The following is a 24295-nucleotide window of genomic DNA, read 5'->3' as shown; positions in this document are numbered from 1 at the left end:
GCACAGAGACATCTAAACAGTCATTCTACCCGCACTGCGTATTTGAATGGAACTGGTGCAAGCCCTAATAACTGGTTGGAAGTACCCTCTGGCATGCACTGCACAGGGGTTCGCAGAGAACGGATTTAGATGTAGATGACAATGAGTCGACCTTTCGCAGAGGCCAAATGATGGCCACAAACTGCGCATGCACTGCCTCTAGGCTGGCTATGTTCCGACACAGACATGAAACGTTCCATTAACACATCTAAGATCCATCATATACTCACACGATTATTTATCCGCAGGGAAGACCTTCTCACATTGAAAATAGTGAAAATAAGCTGATGTTCATCTTATGCGCAGTTGACTAGATGACAGTGCGAAATCGTATAGAATGGCTTTCAAAAACCAAGGAAGGCAGAACCGACCTAGTCGCCATTATCTGCTGCGATCCGAATCTCATATGTGAATAGATTGAGGAGAGTTTCACCCTGTCACTACTTGCGAGATCAGTGTTGAGTCCTATAGAGTGCAATGACTGCAGTGCTACAAGCAGCTGAGCCACTCTGTCATTCGGTACACTGTACGTAATCTTCTGAAACGTGGCGTATCAAAACCCCTATGTAGTCCGACACAAGTCAGAAATTGGGGTGACACAAATAACACTGCGGTATATAGGCCCGGGATCTCGACCGATGTGGCTTCTAATAGATGACCACACTTGTCGAAAGCCAAGAAAATAACATATCCTACTACATCTACAGCTACAGTTGTACTCCGCAAGCCACCCAACGGTGTCATTACTTCCCTTTCCTGGTCCAGTCGCGTATGGTTCGCGGGAAGAACGACTGTCTGAAAGCCTCCGTGCGCGCTCGAATCTCTCCAATTTTACATTCGTGATCTCCTCGGAAGGTATAAGTAGGGGGAAGCAATATATTCGATACCTCATCCAGAAACGCACCCTCTCGAAACCTGGCGAGCAAGCTACACCGCGATGCAGAGCGCCTCTTTTGCAGAGTCTGCCACTTGAGTTTGCTAAACATCTCCGTAACGCTATCACGCTTACCAAATAACCCTGTGACGAAACGCGCCGCTCTTCTTTGGATCTTTTCTATCTCCTCTGCCAACCCGACCTGGTACGGATCCCACACCGATGAGCAATACTCAACGAACGAATGTTTTGTAAGCGACCTCCTTTGTTGATGGACTACATTTTCTAAGGACTCTCCCAATGAGTCTCAACCTAGCACCCGCCTTACCAACAATTAATTTTATCTGGTGATTCCACATCAAATTGTTCCGTAGGCTTACTGCCAGATATTTTACAGAAGTAACTGCTACCAGTGTTTGTTCCGCTATCATATAATCATACAATAAAGGATCCTTCTTTCTGTGTATTCGCCATACATTACATTTGTCTATGTTAAGGGTCAGTTGCCACTCCCTGCACCAAGTGCCTATCCGGTGCAGATCTTCCTGCATTTCGCTGCAATTTTCTAATGCTCCAACTTCTCTGTATACTACAGCATCATCCGCGGAAAGCCGCATAGAACTTCCGACACTATCTACTAGGTCATCCTCTAGGCTGTCATAATTTGTGAGGCTTGCTAAGTAAAACGCGACAGTGAGAGAATAGAGGAGAATCAAAAATAACAAATCTTGTTCAATGAAGATTACCTATGTGTAAGTGACCGCCTACTGTACATTAATAGCAAATGTTTACCTAATCTCTATTTCCAATCAAGAAAGCTTAATATTGTCCCTTTAAACTGTTGCGCTCGTTAATGCTCCTTGTAATAAGAAGCGATCTACCCTTTGATTAGAGTGTAGTACCGTAGAAAAATTTTCAAATTGATCAGGTAGAAATAACATGTAGTAAGTAGGAGTAACACCCCTGCGTATTAATGTGCAAGGATAACAAGAAAATGAAACATTATTTTTCCCAGTACAGTCATTTTCTACAGGATATGTTCTTCTTAAATACAATGACGTTCATTTGTATTGCCTCAATTTGCTGCATTCATAACAAAACATTAGCATAATTAGCATGCATCGCACTGCACCCTTTGCACACAACATGAATTTTACAGAATGTCATGGCGAAAAGTACCTACTGTTGCAGTCGGGTGTAAGTTGAGAAGAATACACTGACATAAACGATCGTTCGTACTATTATAATCTGGCAACACGTTATTATGCAGGAACACCTACAGGCACCTTCGACTTTACCTATCGCGAAAAAAAAACCATTGGCATTATCTATGTAGTATAAAATGTGGTCACATAATGAATAGTGACCAACGTACATCTTGGATTTTTTCCACTCGGGGACATCTTGTTGTGTTGCCCTTACTCTCATACAGTCATTACTGACGCGAAAGTTGCCTACAAACACGTTGTCGTATCGTCCTTCCACTACTAAGATGGCTGCGTGTGTACGAATGGAAAACCAATGAATTGAAATAAAAATAGTAGATATTACCGCATTCGGCTACATTCGAGTAATCATACTGAGAAATAGACTGGGCGACGGACAAGCAACAGACCCGAGCCAAGGGAGGGTCAAATACAGACTGAGGCAGCCCTGTGGTCAGAGTCACGGACTGCAGGCTGTCACTCATCACACACATTCTCTCTCGCCACAGACAGTCATCAGCACCATTCTAATGTATTGTCTTGCAATGTTTCTCCTTAACATTCTACTACATTTAATATTAAGACTTTGGCTGAATCGTGCGTCGTACAATACACAAACCGCTGTGTGTCACCGTTCAAAAGGCCGAAATACTCAACGTCCTACTCCAAAACTGTTGAGCAGAGGAAAACCGCAATGTAGGTCCTCCTTCTAAATGTTGCACGAACAACAAAGTGACAGATATCGAAATACGTGACAGCGGGTTAGAAAAGCAAATGAAATTGATCAAAAGATGAAAAGCCACAGGAATCGACTGGATACGGGTACGGTTCCACACAGAGTATGTGAAAGAACTGGCCCCTCTTCTAGCAACAGTGTGCCGTAGGTGTGCGGAGGAGCGAAGAGATCCTAAAGATTGGAAAAAAGGACAAGCCATTCCCGTTTTCAAGAAGGGTCGTCGAATAGACGCACAAAACTATAGGTCTATATCAACCACTTTCGTCTGTTGTAGAATTTTAGAACATGTTTTATACTCACGTATTATGATATTTATATAAACTGAGCATTATCCTCTGTAGGAAACAACATGGGTCCTGAAACCAACGATCGTGTGAAAACCATCTCGTCCTGTTCGTCCACGAGACCCAGAAAGCAGTATATACATAGACCCTGGTTGATGCCGTGTTCCTTGACTTTCGAGAGGCGTTCGATACAGCTTCACACTGCCGCGTAATGAACAAAATACGAACATACGGAATATCAGACCGACTATGTGATTGCAATGAAGCGCTTCTAACAAATAGAACACAACATATCACTCTCAGTAGAGAGATGGCTTCAGACTTAAAACTAACTTCGGGCGTACCCCAATGGAGTGTTATAGAACTTATAAGTGATATAGTAGGTAACGTCGTAAGTTCCATGAGGATTTTCGGGGATTATACTGTTGTATACAGAGAAGTGTCATGCTAGAAAATTGCAGCGAAATGCAGGAATACTGCGGAGGATCGACGATCGGTGCAGGTACTTGTAATTGACCCTCAGCATAAACAAACGTAACGTATTGGGAGTCCGTAGACAGAAAGACTTTTTACTGTAAGATTACACGATTGCGAACAGTTACTGGAAAAGTTACCTCCATGAAATATCTAGAAGTGTGTCATTGGAAAAATTCTCAGAAAATATAGTCCGTCAGCAAAGGAAGTACTGATACAGGTCTCGTTCGAGAAATATTTGAATATTGCTCATCGGTCTGGGAGCCGTAGCAGACAAGATTGATAGAGAAATAGAGAAGATCCAGAGAAGAGCAGCACGTTTCGTTACAGCAAGTAGCATTCCGCAATCCAGTAGGGTTTACTCTGAAGGTTCAGAGATTATACTTTCTTAGAATAATCAACCAATAAATTGCTCGCAATTGTCTGTGTGCGCTCGAATCTTTGCAACTTTTTGTTTATCTTTAAGGTCTTTTAGCGAGATATACGTAGATCTGCTAAAAGACCTTAAGGATTAAAAATTTACAGAGATTCGAGCACACACAGAGGCTTACGAGCAATCAGTGCAAACTATTAAAGGGGGAAATGACACTGGTTTACGAAGTGCCTCCGCCACACAGAGTAAGGTGACTTGTGGAGTATAGACGTAGATGTTCGAAGCCGGGGCTCATTACGCACATAGGCGAGCACTGCAGGGAACTTCACAGTTGTTTATACATTACAGGAGGCGTGCTGCTCGCCTTGATGAATAGAAAATTGGCTTGACGTCACCGTTTGACAATAACAATAAACTAGACGAAAGACTAATATCAATAAATGTACCGTCATGAATGAAAGAAATCCATAGATATTATAAAAATGTATGCACATATGTACGTTCCACATCTGCTTCTAAACCACTGGTCTGGTTTTAACCAAACTTGGTACACATACCACTTACTGTCTGGGAAGAGTCACGGTGGGACGGTGGGATAAGAACCACTTACTAACCGTCAACGCGCCGGTGGGGGGGGGGGGGGGGGGGGGAGAGGGAGGGTGGTGGAGAGGAGAGTGAAAGAGAAGTGTAGTCCACGACGCGCAAATACTTAGATTTTATTCGTCCAGTATCTGAGAATGGGAGCACTTTGTGGCTTGCAACAAACATTAGACATAATTTCAACCCCTTACGAAACTTTTTGTCGCTGACAAACCCCACAAAATGATGAAGGGCAAAAAGTTTATCGCTTGCTACATTTTCTCTGTTCATGCAGTAAAACTGCCGCATCAGGCACGACGTTTTGATTTACTACCATATGCATTCGTGACACATTTTGCAGACAGTATTCACATATACCATTGAATTTCCAGCAAATTATATCATTGTATGACACATGGTCTAGGAGATAAGACGTAATAAACACATACACGCGAGAAAAACTGTTGCATTATGCATAATGTTTAAATTCATTACTTCTCTGCCACTATTTCTATTCGCAGCATATTCTGTCGGCGGTATATGACATCGTAAAGATTTAGCTGGGTGAAAATGAAATTGCAGGGCGAAATTTTCTAGAGATATAGGTGAACTGTGTGTAAAAATGTGTGTGAAATATGTTAAATATATGTGTAATGTGTGGCGCTGCAAATCTACGGGAAAGAAACGCTTTCTCAACCACAGAATCGATTTCAACCAAATTTGTTACACATAATACTTACTATCTGAAAAGAAGCACTGTGGGGTTAAGAACCAGCAACCTCCTTTGGGGTTGGCTCATAACATGGAGAGAAAAAGGGGGAGGAGGAGAAGGACTGAGAGAGAAGGGGATGGACAGAGAGAGGCAAGAGGAAGAGATGAAAAGAGAGCGGAGGGGAGGAGGAGATAGAGAGAGGGAGAAGGAGGAGATGGACTAGTAGAAGACTGGAACAAATAGATATTCGGGCAATGCCGGGTCACCTAATAAAAATATTTTAGTATATCGATTAACGTTATACTTTAATAGATGGAGATGAACATCATCTGCCCACATACGTCGTCGGTAACGCTCGTAAGTCATAACCCCGATGTATCGTTTCACGGACACTAAAGTGACGATAAAACAGAAATTCACGAACTTATTGCCGCGTCACAAGTGTCGTCTTTTATAATTCTACAACAGATGAACTTTTTGGAATAGCTGGTCGTTAACGACACTTATCATACGTTCCTTCCTGATACCAGAAATCACATGAGACTTTGCCCAGCCGTTTTGTAACGCCTTCGTTTCTCCAGAGAGACCTGATGCTAACAAGTGAGCAAATCATTTCGCGCTATTAATATAGAATTATGAAAGTATTTCATCAGGTCTAATAGCCTTTCGCCAGCCGAAGTGGCCGTGCGGTTAAAGGCGCTGCAGTCTGGAACCGCAAGACCGCTACGGTCGCAGGTTCGAATCCTGCTTCGGGCATGGATGTTTGTGATGTCCTTAGGTTAGTTAGGTTTAACTAGTTCTAAGTTCTAGGGGACTAATGACCTCAGCAGTTGAGTCCCATAGTGCTCAGAGCCATTTGAACCATTTAATAGCCTTTCCCATAGTGAGTTTATTTAGGTGATTTTAAATTTGATGCTCACTTATATCTATACATGCTAAATCATGTGACGATGGAAAGGAGGAGGTGTAGTACGATGGTTTCCAAGGAGAAAATTTCCGAAAACAGAATGAGAATTCCGACATTCTGCAATCGTCCATTTTGCAGCCATTATGGCTAATGGGCAAACTGACAGATATCTTTAATACGGTACTTTGACTGATTTTTCACAAAACGTAAACTTCGAAATGTTCTTCGACAGTCTGACAGATAGGATACTGCTTTAAAATTTATTGAACTTTCCTAGCATTATCGTCCTCATGCAGATTTTGACTTTGTTCAGCGTCTTTAATCAACAAAGTTTTACTTCATTCAAATATGTGAGCAAATTTTTCCATAATCATTGTACAATAGTTATTGAATGACAGCGTGTCTTTTCCATTGCTCGCAACCATTTTCGGCATTTTCCTATCTCGTACAAGTTTTCTAATACTCGTGAATTTTATTAATTGATAGTCTACATTTTCAGTCCAAGAGATAAATAACAGTAGTTGACTGTTCGGACAATCAATAATTTGTACCTTTTCGTAGTTTCTTTCTTACAATTATTTTTAAGACTCGTAGGACGCTGTTTCAGCCTTATGGTCTCTGAATCCCTCTTCTAAGTTAACTGAATCTAAAAGACGGAGGATGTTTAGCTCTAGGTGCTGTAAAATATAGCCCTGTCGAGTTGGCTCTGTAAGAGATTGGCCTCGGGTATTTTCAGATATCGGCTACTTTCAGACAACACGTTTATATATAAACATATTATGTGCAAGTCTTAGGTTGAAACTTAGCACTTGGATACGAATTTTTAAAGTTAGTTGTGAACTGACTGTTTTATACAACACATGCTTCAAAAATCAAATTGTTGTTGTTGTTGTGGTCTTCAGTCCAGAGACTGGTTTGATGCAGCTCTCCATGCGCCTCTATCCTGTGCAAGCTTCTTTATCTCCCAGTACCTACTGCAACCACATCCTTCCGAATCTGCTTAGTGTATTCATCTCTTGGTCTCCCTCTACGATTTTTGCTCTGCGCGCTGACCTCCAATACTAAATTGGTGATCCCTTGATGCCTCAGAATATATCCTACGAACCGATTCCTTCTTCTAGTCAAGTTTTGCCACAAATTTCTCTTCTTCCCAATTCTGTTCAATACCTCCTCATTAGTTATGTGGTCTGCCCATCTAATCTTCAGCATTCTTCTGTAGCACCACATTTCGAAAGCTTCTATTCTCTTCATGTCTAAACTATTTATCGTCCATGTTTCACTTCCATACGTGGCTACACTCCATACAAATACTTTAAGAAACGACTTCCTGACATTTAAATCTATACGCGATGTTAACAAATTTCTTTTCTTCAGAAATGCTTTCCTGGCCATTGCCAGTCTACATTTTATATCCTCTCTACTTCAACCATCATCAGTTATTTTGCTCCCCAAATAGCAAAATTAATTTACTACTTTAAGTGTCTTATTTCTTAATCTGATTCCCTCAGCATCACCTGATTTAATTCGACTATATTCCATTATCCTCGTTTTGCTTTTGTAGATGTTCATCTTACATCCTCCTTTCAAGACACTGTCCATTCCATTCAACTGCTCTTTCCGGTCCTTTGCTGTCTCTGACAGAATTACAATGTCATCGGCGAACCTCAAAGTTTTTATTTCTTCTCCATGGATTTCAATTCCTTCTCCGTATTTTTCTTTTGTTTCCCTTACTGCTTTCTCAATATACAGAATGCATAACGTCATGGATGGGCTACAACCCTGTCTCACTCCCTTCGCAGCCACTGCTTCCCTTTCATGCCCCTCGACTCTTATAACTGCCACCTGGTTTCTGTACAAATTGTAAATAGCCTTTCGCTCCCTGTATTTTACCCCTGCCACCTTCAGAATTTGAAAGAGAGTATTCCAGTCAATATTGTCAAAAGATTTCTCTAAGTCTACATGCTAGAAACGTAGGTTTTGCCTTTCTTTAATGTATCTTCTAAGATAAGTCGTAGAGTCAGTATTGCCTCACGTCTTCCAACATTTCTACGGAATCCAAACTGAACTTCCCAGAGGTCGTCTTTTACCACTTTTTCCACTCGTCTATAAATTCGTGTTAGTTTTTGAAGCCGTGACTTACTAAACTGATAGTTTGGTAATTTTCACATCTGCCAACACCTGATTTCCTTGGGATTGTAATTATTATATTCTTCTTGAAGTCTGAGGGTATTTTGCCTGTCTTATACATCTTGCTCCCCAGATGGTAGAGTTTTGTCAGGACTGGCTGTCCCAAGGCTATTAGTAGTTCTAATGGAATGTTGTCTGATCCCGGGGCCTTGTTTCGACTTAGGTCTTTCAGTGCTCTGTCAAACTCTTCACGCAGTATCATATCTCCAATTTCATCTTCATCTACTTGTTCTTCCATTTCCATAATATTGTCCTCAAGTACATGGCCCTTGTATAGACCCTCTATATACTCCTTCCACCTTTCTGCTTTCCCTCTTTGCTTAGAACTGGGTTTCCATCTGAGCTCCTGATATTAATTCAAGTGGTTCTCTTTACTCCAAAGGTGTCTTTAATTTTTCTGTAGGCAGTATCTATCTTACCCCTAGTCATATACGTCTCTACATCGTTACATTTGTCCTCTGGCCATCCCTGTTTAGCCATTTTGCACTTCCTGTCGATCTGATTTTTGAGTCGTTTGTATTCATTTTTGCCCACTTCATTTGCTGCATTTTTATATTTTCTCCTTTCATCAGTAAGTTCAATATTTCTTCAGTTACCCAAGGATTTCTACTATCCCCCTTCATTCTACCTACTTGATCATCTGCTGCCTTCACTATTTCGTCTCTCAAAGCTACCAATTCTTCATATACCGTATTTCTTTCCCCTTTTCCTGTCAATCGTTCCATAATGCTCTCTCTGAAACTCTTTACAACCTCTGGTTTAGTTAGTTTATCCAGGTCCCATCTTCTTAAATTCCTACCTCTTTGCAGTTTCTTCAGTTTTAATCTACAGTTCCTAACCAATAGATTGTGGTCGGAGTCCACATCTGCCCCTGGAAATGTCTTACACTCCTATTTTTTTTATTCATTATTAAACCTACTCCTGCATTATCCCTATTTGACTTTGTATTTATGACCCTGTAGTCACCTGACCAGAAATCATGTTCCCCCTGCCACCGAACTTCACTAATTCCTACTATATCTTACTTTAACCTATCCATTTCCCTTTTTAAATTTTCTAACCTACCTGCCCGATTACGGGATCTGACATTCCACGCTCCGATCCGTAGGACGCCAGTTTTCTTTCTCCTGATAACGACGTCCTTTTGAGTAGTCCCCGCCCGGAGATCCGAATGGGAGACTATTTTACCTCCGGAATATTTTACCCAAGAGGACGCCATCATCATTTAACCATACAGTAGAGCTGGATGCCCTCGGGAAAAATTACAGCTGTAGTTTCCCCTTGCTTTCAGCCGTTCGCAGTACCAGCACAGGAAGGCCGTTTTGGTTAGTGTTACAAGGCCAGATCAGTCTATCACCCAGACTGTTGTCCTTGCAACTGCTGAAAAGGCTGCTGCCCGTCTTCAGGAACCACACGTTTGTCTGGCGTCTCAACAGATACCACTCCGTTGTGGTTGCACCCACGGTACGGCTATCTGTATCGCTGAGGCACGCAAGCCTCCCCACCAACGGCAAGGTCCATGGTTCTTGGGGAGAAAAAATGAAATTAATGTTTCCAATAATATGGTTTCTAATTTAAAACAGCATCGAGCCACAAGTGTGTTTCAAAAAGTTTATTTATAACAAACATAAGCGGTCTCGGATTTATTACAAATCCATCTTCAGATAGCTCTGACGGATTTTCTTGTTTTTCTTCTGGGACGTCGTTTTGTAATCGTTATTGGTTTGTGGCTTTTTTTTCGTTCAAAATTAGGTAAACTAACAAAAGGCTTTTTTCTGACCTACACAGAAACGTATATCCACATATGTCGCCATATCTGTCTACAAAGTATACCGGGAAGCAGGATGTCAGCTTATTACTGCATGGAATCCTGCTTTGGAACTACTACAGAAACAACGGAAGAATGTTCTCTCCTCCAGGAATGAACTACAAACGTCCAAGGGCGTAAGTAACGGAACAGTACGGCATACGCGATACCAGGCGGCAGCAAGCGCCTTGGAGGATAGCCATCATAACATGCAGCTCCAACAGCTGCCGGGTGGTGCAGGAAGCGCACCTCACAGGCGCGTACCTGGTTCAGAAGGCCAGGAGAATGGCTCGGCCACGAGAGAAACTCGCCACGGTCGCGGACATCATAAAGAATTTCAACAAAGCCATGATAGTGCTAGGATCGCGCTTATCGAGCGCGGACCCAATACGGAACGCCTTGGGATGTCGGCTACCTCAGAAGAGAGCCGCAACGGGCGCGGACCGAAGGTGGAGCGCCTAGAGAGTGATACCACCGCCAGAAATGGCCACAGTGGGCGCGGACGGCATAGGGAGCGCCACACACCGCCCAGGCATAAATATGGGAAAAGGTCAGCTCGTTAACCAATCTCAGGGAATACCTGATGAAGACGTCGAGTTACGACGTCGAAATATCATGTTGGGAAGACGCGGAGCACGGGCAGTACACCCGATTCTACGAGATGACAACAAATCGCCGGGAAAGTCTTAAAAATTATGATATGCTTTATTGACTGACCGGTTGTAATGGTTTTATATACCAGACTTCGAATATCATACAAATGAGAATTTTACAGTAAAATATAAGTAATTTGTATTGTATTAATACAAAATCAGATACAACTTTAAATGGAATAACACTAACATGTAATAGATCCAATATTTTGTTGGTTTAGAATATGACAAGGTCTTTTGGAAGTTATTTAGGAGGTGGTTTTTCATAGCCCTGAGTTCTCATCCAGAATTAGACCAGGTAAGGTATTCCTATGTAAATTGGCTCAATCTCTTTAGAATATATATTATGGGACCGTTATCTACAGGGTATAAAATCTGAAGCTACAGTCTGTACGATTATTTTCTGTGAGATGGGCACCAATGGCTGATTTGCGTAAGTTATTCAGTAGCCGGACATGTAGAAGTTTCTTAAACCTTGTTTCAAATGTTTTGTCTGTTTGGCTAATGTAAAATTTGGTTTATATATTCCCGATAATTTTGGGGGGTACTGTGCTTGGAAGCGCGCCTATAACTCTTTGTCGAAATTTTTTATTGGTGAATAACAGTTTTCGAAGTTTTTGTTTCCGAAAACGTTCGAAATCTTGTATGACAGTGGGCCTGTATATGGTTTGACTGCGTACTTTGCTGATTTTGTGTCCTTTGCACTTCGAAATCTCTGTAGACGTTGTTCCTTGGAGCAGTTTATTGTTATCAACTTTTGGTTTTATTTTTTGAGAGAGCTGTTTGTGAAGCATCATGTTTATTATTGTAAGCAACTAATTTAATTATGCTGACTACTTTTTGATGTTTGATGGAGCTGAGGTGAATTTTATGCAGGTGGTGAACCACTGGCCTGGAGTTAAATATTTTTAGATAGTTTAGGTGACAGGATGTGTTAACCTCTGTGATTGTTGGCTTTAGAAACATGTAAAAGTAATGTTCTTAATTTATATTGGATATTACAAGGTCCAAGAAGTTAATGCTATTATTTATTTCATGTTCAGCTGTGAATTTTATGTTATTATGTTATTTCCTCAGATCTTCTGCTAAGACGTAAATTTTACTGCTCTTAACATCAAACAGAATGAAAGTGTCATCTACATATCTTATGTAGTAAATTACCTTTTTGTTTATTTGATTGCTGCATGGAAGAAGTTTTTCTCCAGATGGTTAATATCAATATCAGCTAATAGTTCATTCTGACTGTCCCCAATTTACAAGTACATCATTTTGTTTATACTATTTCATTATTTATTCTTCTTAATGGTAAGTAAAATAATTATCTACATCTACATCTACATTTATACTCCGCAAGCCACCCAACGGTGTGTGGCGGAGGGCACTTTACGTGCCAATGTCATTACCTCCCTTTCCTGTTCCAGTCGCGTATGGTTCGCGGAAAGAACGACTGTCTGAAAGCTCTGTGCGCGCTCTAGTCTCTCTAATTTTACATTCGTGATCTCCTCGGGAGGTATAAGTAGGGGGAAGCAATATATTCGATACCTCATCCAGAAACGCACCCTCTCGAAACCTGGCGAGCAAGCTACACCGCGATGCAGAGCGCCTCTCTTGCAGAGTCTGCCACTTGAGTTTGCTAAACATCTCCGTAACACTATCACGGTTACCAAATAACCCTGTGACAAAACGCGCCGCTCTTCTCTGGATCTTCTCTATCTCCTCCGTCAAGCCGATCTGGTACGGATCCCACACTGATGAGCAATACTCAAGTATAGGTCGAACGTGTGTTTTGTAAGCCACCTCCTTTGTTGATGGACTACATTTTCTAAGCACTCTCCCAATGAATCTCAACATGGTACCCGCCTTACCAACAATTAATTTTATATGATCATTCCACTTCAAATGTTCCGCACGCATACTCCCAGATATTTTACAGAAGTAACTGCTACCACTGTTTGTTCCGCTATCATATAATCATACAATAAAGGATCCTTCTTTCTATGTATTCGCAATACATTACATTTGTCTATGTTAAGGGACAGTTGCCACTCCCTGCACCAAGTGCCTATCCGCCGCAGATCTTCCTGCACCTCGCCACAATCCTCTAATGCTGCAACCTCTCTGTATAGTACAGCATCATCCGCGAAAAGCCGCATGGAACTTCCGACACTATCTACTAGGTCATTTATATATATTGTGAAAAGCAATGGTCCCATAACACTCCCCTGTGGCACGCCAGAGGTTACTTTAACGTCTGTAGACGTCTCTCCATTGATAACAACATGCTGTGTTCTGTTTGCTAAAAACTCTTCAATCCAGCCACACAGCTAGTCTGATATTCCGTAGGCTCTTACTTTGTTTATCAGGCGACAGTGCGGAACTGTATCGAACGCCTTTCGGAAGTCAAGAAAAATAGCGTCTACCTGGGAGCCTGTATCTAATATTTTCTGGGTCTCATGAACAAATAAGGCGAGTTGGGTCTCACACAATCGCTGTTTCCGGAATCCATGTTGATTCCTACATAGTAGATTCTGGGTTTCCAAAAACGACATGATACTCGAGCAAAAAACATGTTCTAAAATTCTACAACAGATCGACGTCAGATAGTTTTGCGCATCTGCTGGACGACCCTTCTTGAAGACTGGGACTACCTGTGCTCTCTTCCAATCATTTGGAACCCTCCGTTCTTCTAGAGACTTGCGGTACACGGCAGTTAGAAGGGGGGCAAGTTCTTTCGCGTACTCTGTGTAGAATCGAACTGGTATCCCGTCAGGTCCAGTTGACTTTCCTCTGTTGAGTGATTCCAGTTGCTTTTCTATTCCTTGGACACTTATTTCGATGTCAGCCATTTTTTCGTTTGTGCTAGGATTTAGAGAAGGAACTGCAGTGCGGTCTTCCTCTGTGAAACAGCTTTGGAAAAAGGTGTTTAGTATTTCAGCTTTACGCGTGTCATCCTCAGTTTCAATGCCATCATCATCCCGGAGTGTCTGGATATGCTGTTTCGAGCCACTTACTGATTTAACGTAAGACCAGAACTTCCTAGGATTTTCTGTCAAGTCGGTACATAGAATTTTACTTTCGAATTCACTGAACGCTTCACGCATAGCCCTCCTTACGCTAACTTTGACATCGTTTAGCTTCTGTTTGTCTGAGAGGTTTTGGCTGCGTTTAAACTTGGAGTGAAGCAGTACAAGCATGAGAATATGTAGTAATTCATATATGTCAGGTAGACTGAGTTTTCTGTGCTTTAGTAGTTTTGTATTTTTCTTTGACTGAGATGTTAGTGTAAAGATTAACAATATATATTGAAGCAAGTCTAGATGTTGGCGTATGTTGATGTCTTTGATATGTTCTTTGAGTTCAGCCGTGTATTCAGTGGTATGTCAGTTTTCAGAATTGTAATAGGTGACAAGTTATTCCTTCATTTTTTTTCTTATTCTGTCCCGTGGGCTTTTTGTTGAGTTTACTACTGGTTCTCTGGGGCAGATTTATTTGTGGATGTTAGATCGTGCACAAAATTTCGGTGTAGTTGGATTTAGGCGTGTCCAGTCCTGAGTTTCATATTTATTTAAGACGAATTTTTAGCTGCTGAGGAGCTTACGGTGTTTAGACTGAAATTTTGCTCTTGAATCTGATTCTGGTTTTGTGTACTTCTTTAAAATGTATTCTCTTTCATACACAATGAGTGCAGAATTTCCATAGTCAGCCTTTACCATGAGAGCTCCGTTAACACTTAGTTTATTAAAACTTTGTGCTTCGCCAAACCTCGAACTTGACTAAAAGTTCGTTTTGTTTCTATTTCGCGGCTTTGTCTTACTTTCCGAGTGTGCATACTTAGCGTATTACCGCAATCTTAAGTGCATTTGGTATAGATTAACTAATTAAATACGTTCATTAGTGTGCTCTTCAAGCTTGACATTAAAGGTTTTTCTTTTATTTACGTATTCTTCCACTTATCGCAAAAAGTTCGTTTTTGTTACATTCGGCTGTTTAGGCCTAATTTTTGATCGTGCATATTTTGCGTTATACCACAAATTTAAGTGCATTTGGTAATAGTTTACTTACATATTAGTTTCCAAAACATATTTAGTGTCTTTTTGAATCTGTATTTAATATATAATCGTTATCACTTAGTAAATCTTGTAACTAATTTCCAAACTACCATGGATACTAAGTGTGTGAGCTGCAGTAGGAAAGTTAGTTCAGGGGTTTTGTGCAGCTGTTGTGACAGGTGGTTTCATTGGGAAATTGTAGCGGCGTGGGAACTGAGGAAGCAAACGAGACTCTTCCATTCTTTTGCAGGGTTTGCTCAAGAAATAGGATTATAGCTGAACAGGAGGAGAAAATTAGAGCGAGGGAGGAACTGAAGAGGTTAAGGGGGGAGGAGGGTAAACAGCGGTGGGAAGTGGTAGCCGGGAACAGGGGCCACAGAAAGAGGACAGTGTCTGACAGTTTCCCAATTGGCACAACCAATGGATTCGCCTTGCTACTACAGTTAAGTAAGGAAGAGGCTCCAGTAGAAGTAGATGTAATTAAGATGCAACAGAATCGCACTAGGAAACCAACTGTTACAAAAAAAGTAGAAAGTAAGAGGAAAGATCTGTTGCCAGGTAGCAGCCATGGAAGAGGTGTGGACCAGATCTTGCAGGAAAAATTAGGTGACAGGTACCAGGTCACAAACTTTTTCAAGCCAAGTGCATGTCTTAGACAGGTGGTAGAGGATATAGGTTCCTTGTGCAGGGGATTCACAAAGCAGGATCATGTGATGATAGTGGGTGGAGTGGGAAACAGTATTGATAGGGATCAGGGCTGTCATTTGAACTCCAGTGATTCTTGTGAAAAGGTTTCCGACGACATTGTGGCCATACGACAGGAATTCACAGACTTTGAAGGCGGAATGGTAGTTGGAGGAGCCAGACGCATGGGACATTCCATTTCGTAAATTGTACGGAATTCCGTATTTCAAGAAGCACAGTCAGCCCCCGGTAGCTGAGTGGTCAGCGCAACGGAATGTCAATTCTAATGGCCTGGGTTCGATTCCCGGCTGGGTCGGAGATTTTCTCCGCTCAGGGACTGGATGTTGTGTTGTCCTAATCATCATCATTTCATCCCAATCGATGCGCAAGCCGCCAAAGTGGCGTCAAATCGAAAGACATGCACCCGGCGAACGGTCTACCCGACGGGAGGCCCTAGCCACACAACATTTATTTTATTTTTTCAAGAAGCACAGTGTCAAGAGGGTGCCGAGAATACCACGTTTCAGATTACACCTCACCACAGACAACGCAGTAGCTGATGGCCCTCACTTAACGATCGAGAACTGCGGCGTTTGCTTAGAGTTGCCAGTGCTAACAGAACAGCTAAACTTCGTGAAATAATCACGGAAATCAGTGTGGGACATGCGACGAACGCATCGGTTAGGGCAAGACGGCGAAATTCGGCGTTAATGGTAGCAGACGATCTATGCGAGTACCTTTGCTTACATCTCCTCTCCTGGCCTCGTGACCATATTGGTTCCATCCTACACGACTGGAAAACCGTGGTCTGCTTAGATCAGTCTTGATATCAGCTAGTAAGAGCGGATGTTGGTGTTCGGGTGTAGCGCAGGCCCCACAAAGCCATGGACCCAAACTGTCAACAAGGCAATGTACAAACTGATGTTGGCTTCATAGTGATGTGGACTGTGTTTACATGGAATGGACTGGGTCCTCTGGTCCAAATGAACCGATCATTGACTGGAAATGGTTACCTCCAGCTACTTGGAGACAATCTGTAGCCATACAAGGACTTCATGTTCCCAAACAAGGATGCAGTTTTTATGGATGATAATGAGCCATATCACAGGGGCACAATTTGTCGCGAGTTATCTGGAGAACATTTTGGACAATTCGAGCGAATGATTTGGCCACTCAGTTCACCAGACATGAGTCACACCGAAAATTTATGGGACATAATCGAGAGGTCAGTTCATGCACAAATCCTGTACCAGTAACATTTTCGCAATTATGGAAGGTTATAGATGCAGCATGATTCAATACTTCTTGCAACTTGTTGAATCCATGCCACTTAGAATTCTGTACTAAACCGGGCAAAAGGAAGTCCGACACGGTATTAGAAGGTATCCCATGGCTTTTGTCACATCAGCGTGCATGCCAAGGTGTTTTTTTTTTCACTTGATCCGAGTTTGGCAGTGTCACATGCGAGTTTTGTAGCTGCTATTAAGTAATTTGTGCTCCTGCAGTTTTGAAGCAATATTACGTTTGGAGATTTTATTTAAAAGATCAAGTCCTTAGAAATTTGATAATATTATTGTTACTAATGTGAAGCTTGGACACGTTATATAAACGTTGAGCGAATGGGCTGCCATAAAAGAGAATTCTGCGTGCTGAAACAGTTTTCAGAGAATTTAACAGCATTTCTATAGTGCACGTGCCAAAACGCATTAGCTTAAGAATGTGTAATACAAATACATGACGAATTTGTCACACAGAAAGAGACACCACGTAATTTTTCGCCTTATTTAAGGTTTTAATAACTTTAAAATCATTTCTCGTGTCTTTCTGTGCAAGACATAAGAAAAAAAGTCTTTTGTTAGTCTACGATGCTTAATTTTGAGCGAAAATATTTTTTATCTTAGTGAAAAATTACAATGACGGCTACAAAACGAATCAAGAAAATCTGTAAGAGCCATCTGAAGATGGATTTGTAATAAATCCGTTATCGCTAATAGTATGTTTTAAATAAACTTTTAAACCATACTTGTGGCTGGTTGCTGTTTCATATTACAAAACTTGTATTACACTATAGCAACAATTCTCATCATGTCTAATTTCAATGAGACAGCGATCCCAATGATATTTTAGCTGTATGCCGACGAGACAGTAACCAAATAGTCTAGCGCCCTCAAAAAAGTGTATCTAACATTAGTCGCTTTCTATTATTTTTACGACACTCCCTACCCAGTCCCACGTCCATTCTTACTGCTGGGAGTGTAATGTCAAGGCTGTTAACATACAACGTAATGGCTCAGTAAACAGACTGTTATGCAAGCAGTATTTCCTGTATAGCCACGGCTGATGGTCTTTATGTGCGCTGTATGCTTTGATCGAATTTCGGCTTCCTTGTGAATAACGTACTGATGCATTGTGTTATCGGCACTAACAACCAGTGTTTTCTGGGATTAAGTTTTGCTCACCAAAGCTGAAAGCAACTTAAATATTTGGAAAGATTGCCATTCAATTATTTTGTATTGCAGACCTCCTGCAACTGGCGGTTTTTTAAAGAATTCCGTAAATGAATGTACTGCATTATTTTCTTGATGAAAGGATAATAGGTACAGCGACAGCAGCTAATGTCTTGAAATGTGTCAGTACACCTCCTCTGCCGCAAGTGAAATGCTTTTACTAAAGCAACTGACTTCAGAATATCTTACTTCATCTTCTGACGCGTACACACTGTTGTATGAGACATTTACTCAAACACAGAACGCAGTCTGCGCACCAGTATGACGGGGGTGGTACCATAAGTAACCGGACACCATTTTGTGGTAGACAACAGTTCTCGATCATAAGGCGTACGATATACATGCGCCGACCTCCTTCATTTAATAGAAAATATTGATTAAAAAGTACCTTTGCAAAAAAAAAAAAAAAAAAAAAAAAAAAAAAAAAAAAAAAAAAATCCATAGCTCTTCACTTCCAAATGATATACTGAGAAATGCGTTAAATGGAAGACAGCAATATAGTTTTATATGTGAACGGCTTTATTTCAGCATAACTTTTGAACTCAGGAGCAATTTAAGCCAAACCTTCTACATGTGTGAACCATTGACTGAAAGAAAATTCGTTAGCAGTGAAACACAACTATTGCCGTTTGAAGAGGTGGTGACATAAAAGTAATGCAAAATGACTGATACCTGTCTGTAATCGTCTGTTTTCAGAGCCGTTACGCTGTGTGATGACAGGCTTGACGATATTTCACTCCTAGCAGTAAAGGTGGGGGGAATGGGTACAGCCGCGCGGGATTAGCCGAGCGGTCTAGGCGCTGCAGTCACGGACTGCGCGGCTGGTCCCGAGGGAGGTTCAGGTCCTCCCTCGGGATGGGTGTGTGTGTTTGTCCTTAGGATAATTTAGGTTAAGTAGTGTGTAAGCTTAGTGACTGATAACCTTAGCAGTTAAGTCCCATAAGATTTCACACACTTTTTTTTTTTTTTTTGAATGGGTGCAGGATGTCGTAGAATTAATCCAAGACGATGCATGTTAGATACGTTCTTTTTGAGGGCGTTGCTCTATTTGGAGACTCTCGTCGATATTTTCTTTCAACTTTATTCGAATAACACCCTGTCTAAACTTTCCGAACTTTTTTTCAAAATATTTGCTTTTGATTTTATGTTTATGACAAATTATTAATCCTTCTTAGCATAAACATTCATTTACGTTTATACCTAACTGATGAAGATGTTGGAGGAGGTGACTTATAGTTGGTAGCTCCAGGTATTCCAGAAAATGCTGGAACACTCACACCAACATCCTTACATTTTTATCCACTCAAGAATTTTTTTATCCTTTTTTCTGATGGCTACAATAAATGTCTTGTTTATGACTAACTTCTGATGAAATTACTATTATATTTTATTTGCCAAACGTTTTACTTTGTAATCTGTGTACTGCACTTATTCTTCCAAAAATATTAATAAAATAATTTTATCGCTATAGAACTATTTCACAACTTTTACTTTCTAAGGAATGGGATAATCTTGGTAACACCATGGAAGCAGCTGGTGTTCGTTAAAAAGACCTTCCATTCTCTGCACTGTTAATTTACTGTACCCACAGCATGAACAGTTTCAATTTCAGAGACTTCGCATGAAAAGGAATATGTTTGACTGACTTTCACAGTGATAATACTCCATCTACACTCACTCGCACACACACACACACACACACACACACACACACACACACACACACCACACTCATAATCACACTAAATCACACTAACACCATAGAAAACGCGGACATCACTGCAGTCTATACGAATATAAATGTAACATTTCTTAAGTCTAGGTACCCTGGTACCTCAAAGAGAAGTCACTTCCAGTTACGTGTTTAAACAATTCCTTCCAGACAGCAGTATCATAACCTTTTTCTATTTTTAACTCAGAGCGATGAGTTGTAAATAGAGCTTATGATGATGAACGATGAAAGAACAACTATGTTTCGTTACTTTCTGTGTACACACGCATCACAAATGTGAGAGAAGATTTGATAATTGGATGAACTGTAATAAATCATATGTGCCGTTTCAGCTTATGATACGAAAATCGTAGAACAAAGTTTAGTTCACTGACGAGTTAAATGGGGGCGTGACAGTTACGTCAAACACTTCACCTACGAAACCATATGGTGCCGTTAAAACGGTGATTTTGTCCATAAAATGTTGCCCTCACGTAACTCAAATGACATGAGAAGGCGAAAAAAGCTGTGTATGACATCAGAGCAAACGATAAACAGAATCTCAGCACTGACGAAAGAAATAAGCAATCAGTATTGTTTGTTGTGCGGTTTCCACAGTAAGCAGACATCTACTGAGCCGGTCGAAAAACACAGAAATTTTGTTCCTCCTTCCCTGATCCGCTCGCTCAGTTCCATCCTTTGCCCCTTCTCAGTAGTAAACCTGTGGGAAGAATTTCGCCTGTGTGATGAGGTCAGCTCGTCCCCGCTGTGAGAACGACCTTTATCACCGCCAAGTCGAGACGCAGAAAAAGAGATACGTATCACAAGACGATTTAAATGCAACTGAGCCTCATGAAACCCTTGGAACGATTTGGAATCAAAATTTCATTGCATTGCAAGAGAGTGTGAAATTTTCTTGCAAGAGAAGTAATAAAAGTCACGCGATGATCTAAACTGTTCTGACACGGAGGGTGGGGTTGCCCTCGCTATTTTATACTCGCTGCCTGCAGGGCTGTAAAGCGAACGGCCTGGCAGTAAAAATGGGTTGCAGGCGCTCATGAAATACGGTGCGGTAGCGGACCAAGATGCGCTGGTGTTGACGGCAGGCAGCAGCGGCGCGACGCACGAGCCTGCGCGCCATACAGGGGCGTGAGAATGCAGAGGGCGCAGGGAGGCAGGTGGTCCATCCGCGGAGTGTCGTAAAGTCGCTGTCTCTGGCGTCTTAAAGCGGCGGACGAGCAGCGGAAAGAGAACTGCCGATGATCACATTGACTTTCTTTGCTAAAAAGGTCCCAAGTTTTATAGCCCAATGCAGAATATAGGTGGAGTTGCGTATCAGTGGTCCGAATACAAGGAATGCGACGCGAATGTTATAGTTAAATTTTACGTATTAGCAGAACTGCCAGCTGCAATTTACTGTTGCACTAGCCTTTCTCCTTTGAATTCTCCGTGGCTCCTACGTTGGTTTGGGGCGTCTTACTGGCCTGTCCCCCTCTCCCAGTTCCACAGCAGGAAACATGTCTACATCTATAGGGTGTCAGAAAATTCCCAGTACGCGTCTCGACATTGTGCAATTGGTAAAATACGAGGGGCGTTCAGTAAGTAAAGCATCATATTTTTTCTGAAAGCAGGTTGGCTTTATTCAGGATTCCAATACATCGTATTATTCCTCACTTACGAGGGGCGTTTGAAAAGTCCGCGCAAAAATAAAAACTACTTACGTGTTTGGGGTAAACCTTTTTTATTTTTCGACATGGTCTCCTTTTAGACTTATACACTTCGTCCAACGCTGATCTCATTTGTTGATCCCTTCCGAATAATAGGAATTGTCCAAGTCTGCAAAATAGCTATTAGTTGCTGCAATCACCTCCTCGTTTGAATAAAATATTTATCCCGACAGCCATTTCTTCAAATTTGGGAACAAATAGTAGTTCGAGGGAGCCAAGTCTGGAGAACAGCGGGGATGTTAAACGAGTTGGAATCCTATTTTCGTTAATTTTGCGACCACAACTGCTGAGGTGTGTGCTGGTGCATTGTCGTGATGGAAAAGGACTTTTTTGCGGTCCAATCGCCGACGTTTTTCTTGGAGTTCAGTTTTCAAACGGTCCAATAACGATGAATAATATGCACCTGTAATAGTTTTACCCTTTTCCAGATAGTCGATGATGGTTATCCTTTGCGAATCCCAAAAGACAGTCGCCATAAACTTTCCGGCCGCCTTTTTTGGTGCAGGTTCTCCCTTGGTAGCCCATTGCTTACATTGTTGTTTGGTCTCAGGAATATAGTAATGTATCCATGTTTCATCCACAGTGACGAAACGACACTTTAAAGTCCTGTGGATTCTTCCTGAACAGCTGAAAACCATTCTTGCAACACTTCACACGATTCCGTTTCTGGTCAAGCGTGAGCAATCGGGGAACCCATCTTGCGGACAGCTTTCTCTTGTCTAAATGTTTATGCAAAATATTGTGTACCCATTCATTCGAGATGCCTACAGCACTAGCAATCTCACACACCTTAATTCTTCTGTCATCCATCACCATATCATGGATTTTGTCAATGATTTCTGGAGTCGTAAACTCCACAGGGCGTCCAGAATGTTCAGCATCACTTGTGCCCACATGGCCACTCCGAAAATTTTGAAACCACTTAGAAACTGTTCTAATCGAAGGTGCAGAGTCGCCGTGATGTTTATTAAGATTCTCTTTAGTATCCTGAGGCGTTTTGCCTTTTATAAAGTAATGTTTAATAACCACACCAAATTCTTTTTCGTCCTTTTTCTGACAATCACTCGACTTCCTTGATTCACACGAATGCCAAACACAAATAAATGGACCATTATGGCTGAAACTTGGAGGGCGTTCTTTCCAAAGCAGCCGGTGGTGCCATCTCTCGGACTTTGCACGGGCTTTTCAAACGCCCCTCGCATTTGGCTCCAAAACCATACTTTTCAAAGTAATCTTTGTTCAATGCAGCACCGAGCGAGGTGGCGCAGTGGTTAGCACACTGGACTCGCATTCGGGAGGACGACGGTTCAATCCCGCGTCCGGTCGTCCTGATTTAGGTTTTCCGTGATTTCCCTAACTCGCTTCCGGCAAATGCCGGGATGGTTCCTTAAAAAGGGCACGGCCGATTTCCTTCCCCATCCTTCCGTAATCCGAGCTTGTGCTCCGTCTCTAATGACCACGTTGTCGACGGGACGTTAAACAGTAATCTCCTCCTCCTCCTCCTCCTCCTCCTTCAATGCAGCAGCCTTACGCCTCCTTACTGGGCTGGCCTGTATGTCCACATGGTACCACATAGTACTATCAATAACCTCCCCGTCAGCCACGAACTTCTTTCCGTGGAGTGCATCCTTACTTGGGCCAAACACATGGAAGGTGAGAGATGCAGGATGTAGGGTAGATGAGGAAGAACAGTTCAACCAAGGTTTGTGTGCTGCTCTCGGGTGCGCAGGCTTCCGTGAGGCCTCGCGCTGTCATGGAGGAGAAGCGCGTTTGCATTTTTCTGGAGACGAACACTCTGAACCCGTTTCTTCAATTTCCTGAGGGTAGCACAGTGCAGTTTCCAGTTGATCGTTGCACCATGAGGGAGAACATCAAACAGAACAACCCCATCAGAGACCAGATGCCTGTCGGCATGACTTGACCGGCACATGTGATGGTTTTAACATTTTCTTCAGAGGGGAGGTGGTGTGGCGCCAATCCATGGATTGCCCTTATGTTTTCGGTTCGAAATGATGAACCCATGTTTCATCGCCTGTGACGATGTTCGACAAAAAACTGTCATTATCAGCCTCATAGCGCGCAAGCAGTTCCGCACAGAAGATGCTTTGTTGATATTCTTCACGGGTTTGCAGCCGGATCATGTCGTCGTCCAGACACAATATTTCGGCATACCAGCTGGCCGCCATCTTCATGTGAGTTAATGCTCGTGCACTGCCTCGCCGCCGGCCGGAGTGGCCGTGCGGTTCTAGGCGCTACAGTCTGGAACCGAGCGACCGCTGCGGTCGCAGGTTCGAATCCTGCCTCGGGCATGGATATGTGTGATGTCCTTAGGTTAGTTCGTTTAATTAGTTCTAAGTTCTAGGCGACTGATGACCTGAGAAGTTAAGTCGCATAGTGCTCAGAGCCATTTGAACCATTTGAACTGCCTCGCCGGAACTGATATTAAAAGTGTTTTTACGCCGGTGGCCAAGGTCAGAGCCGTTCTTGGCTCAGCTAAAGATGATTTAGGCTTGAGGAAGCCCGGTGTTTATGAAATTCCGTGTCACTGTGGTAAGAAGTATATTGGTCAAACTATTCGAACTATTCAGGACCGGTGTGTGGAACATCATCGGCACACTCGGTTGTTCCAGCCTGAGAAGTCGGCAGTGGCGGAACACTTCCTTAACGAAGGACACATGATGATGTATGACAAGACACAATTGATCGCTCCTGCTTCTCGTTGTTGGGAATGTGTTCTTAAAGCATCCACTGAAATTAGATTATCAAGTAATATTATTTACAGGGATA

Source organism: Schistocerca americana, chromosome 3 (assembly GCF_021461395.2).
Source record: "Schistocerca americana isolate TAMUIC-IGC-003095 chromosome 3, iqSchAmer2.1, whole genome shotgun sequence".
Lineage (NCBI taxonomy): Eukaryota > Metazoa > Arthropoda > Insecta > Orthoptera > Acrididae > Schistocerca > Schistocerca americana.
The sequence above is the reverse complement of the archived record's forward strand: the minus strand, read 5'-3'. Positions refer to the sequence as shown.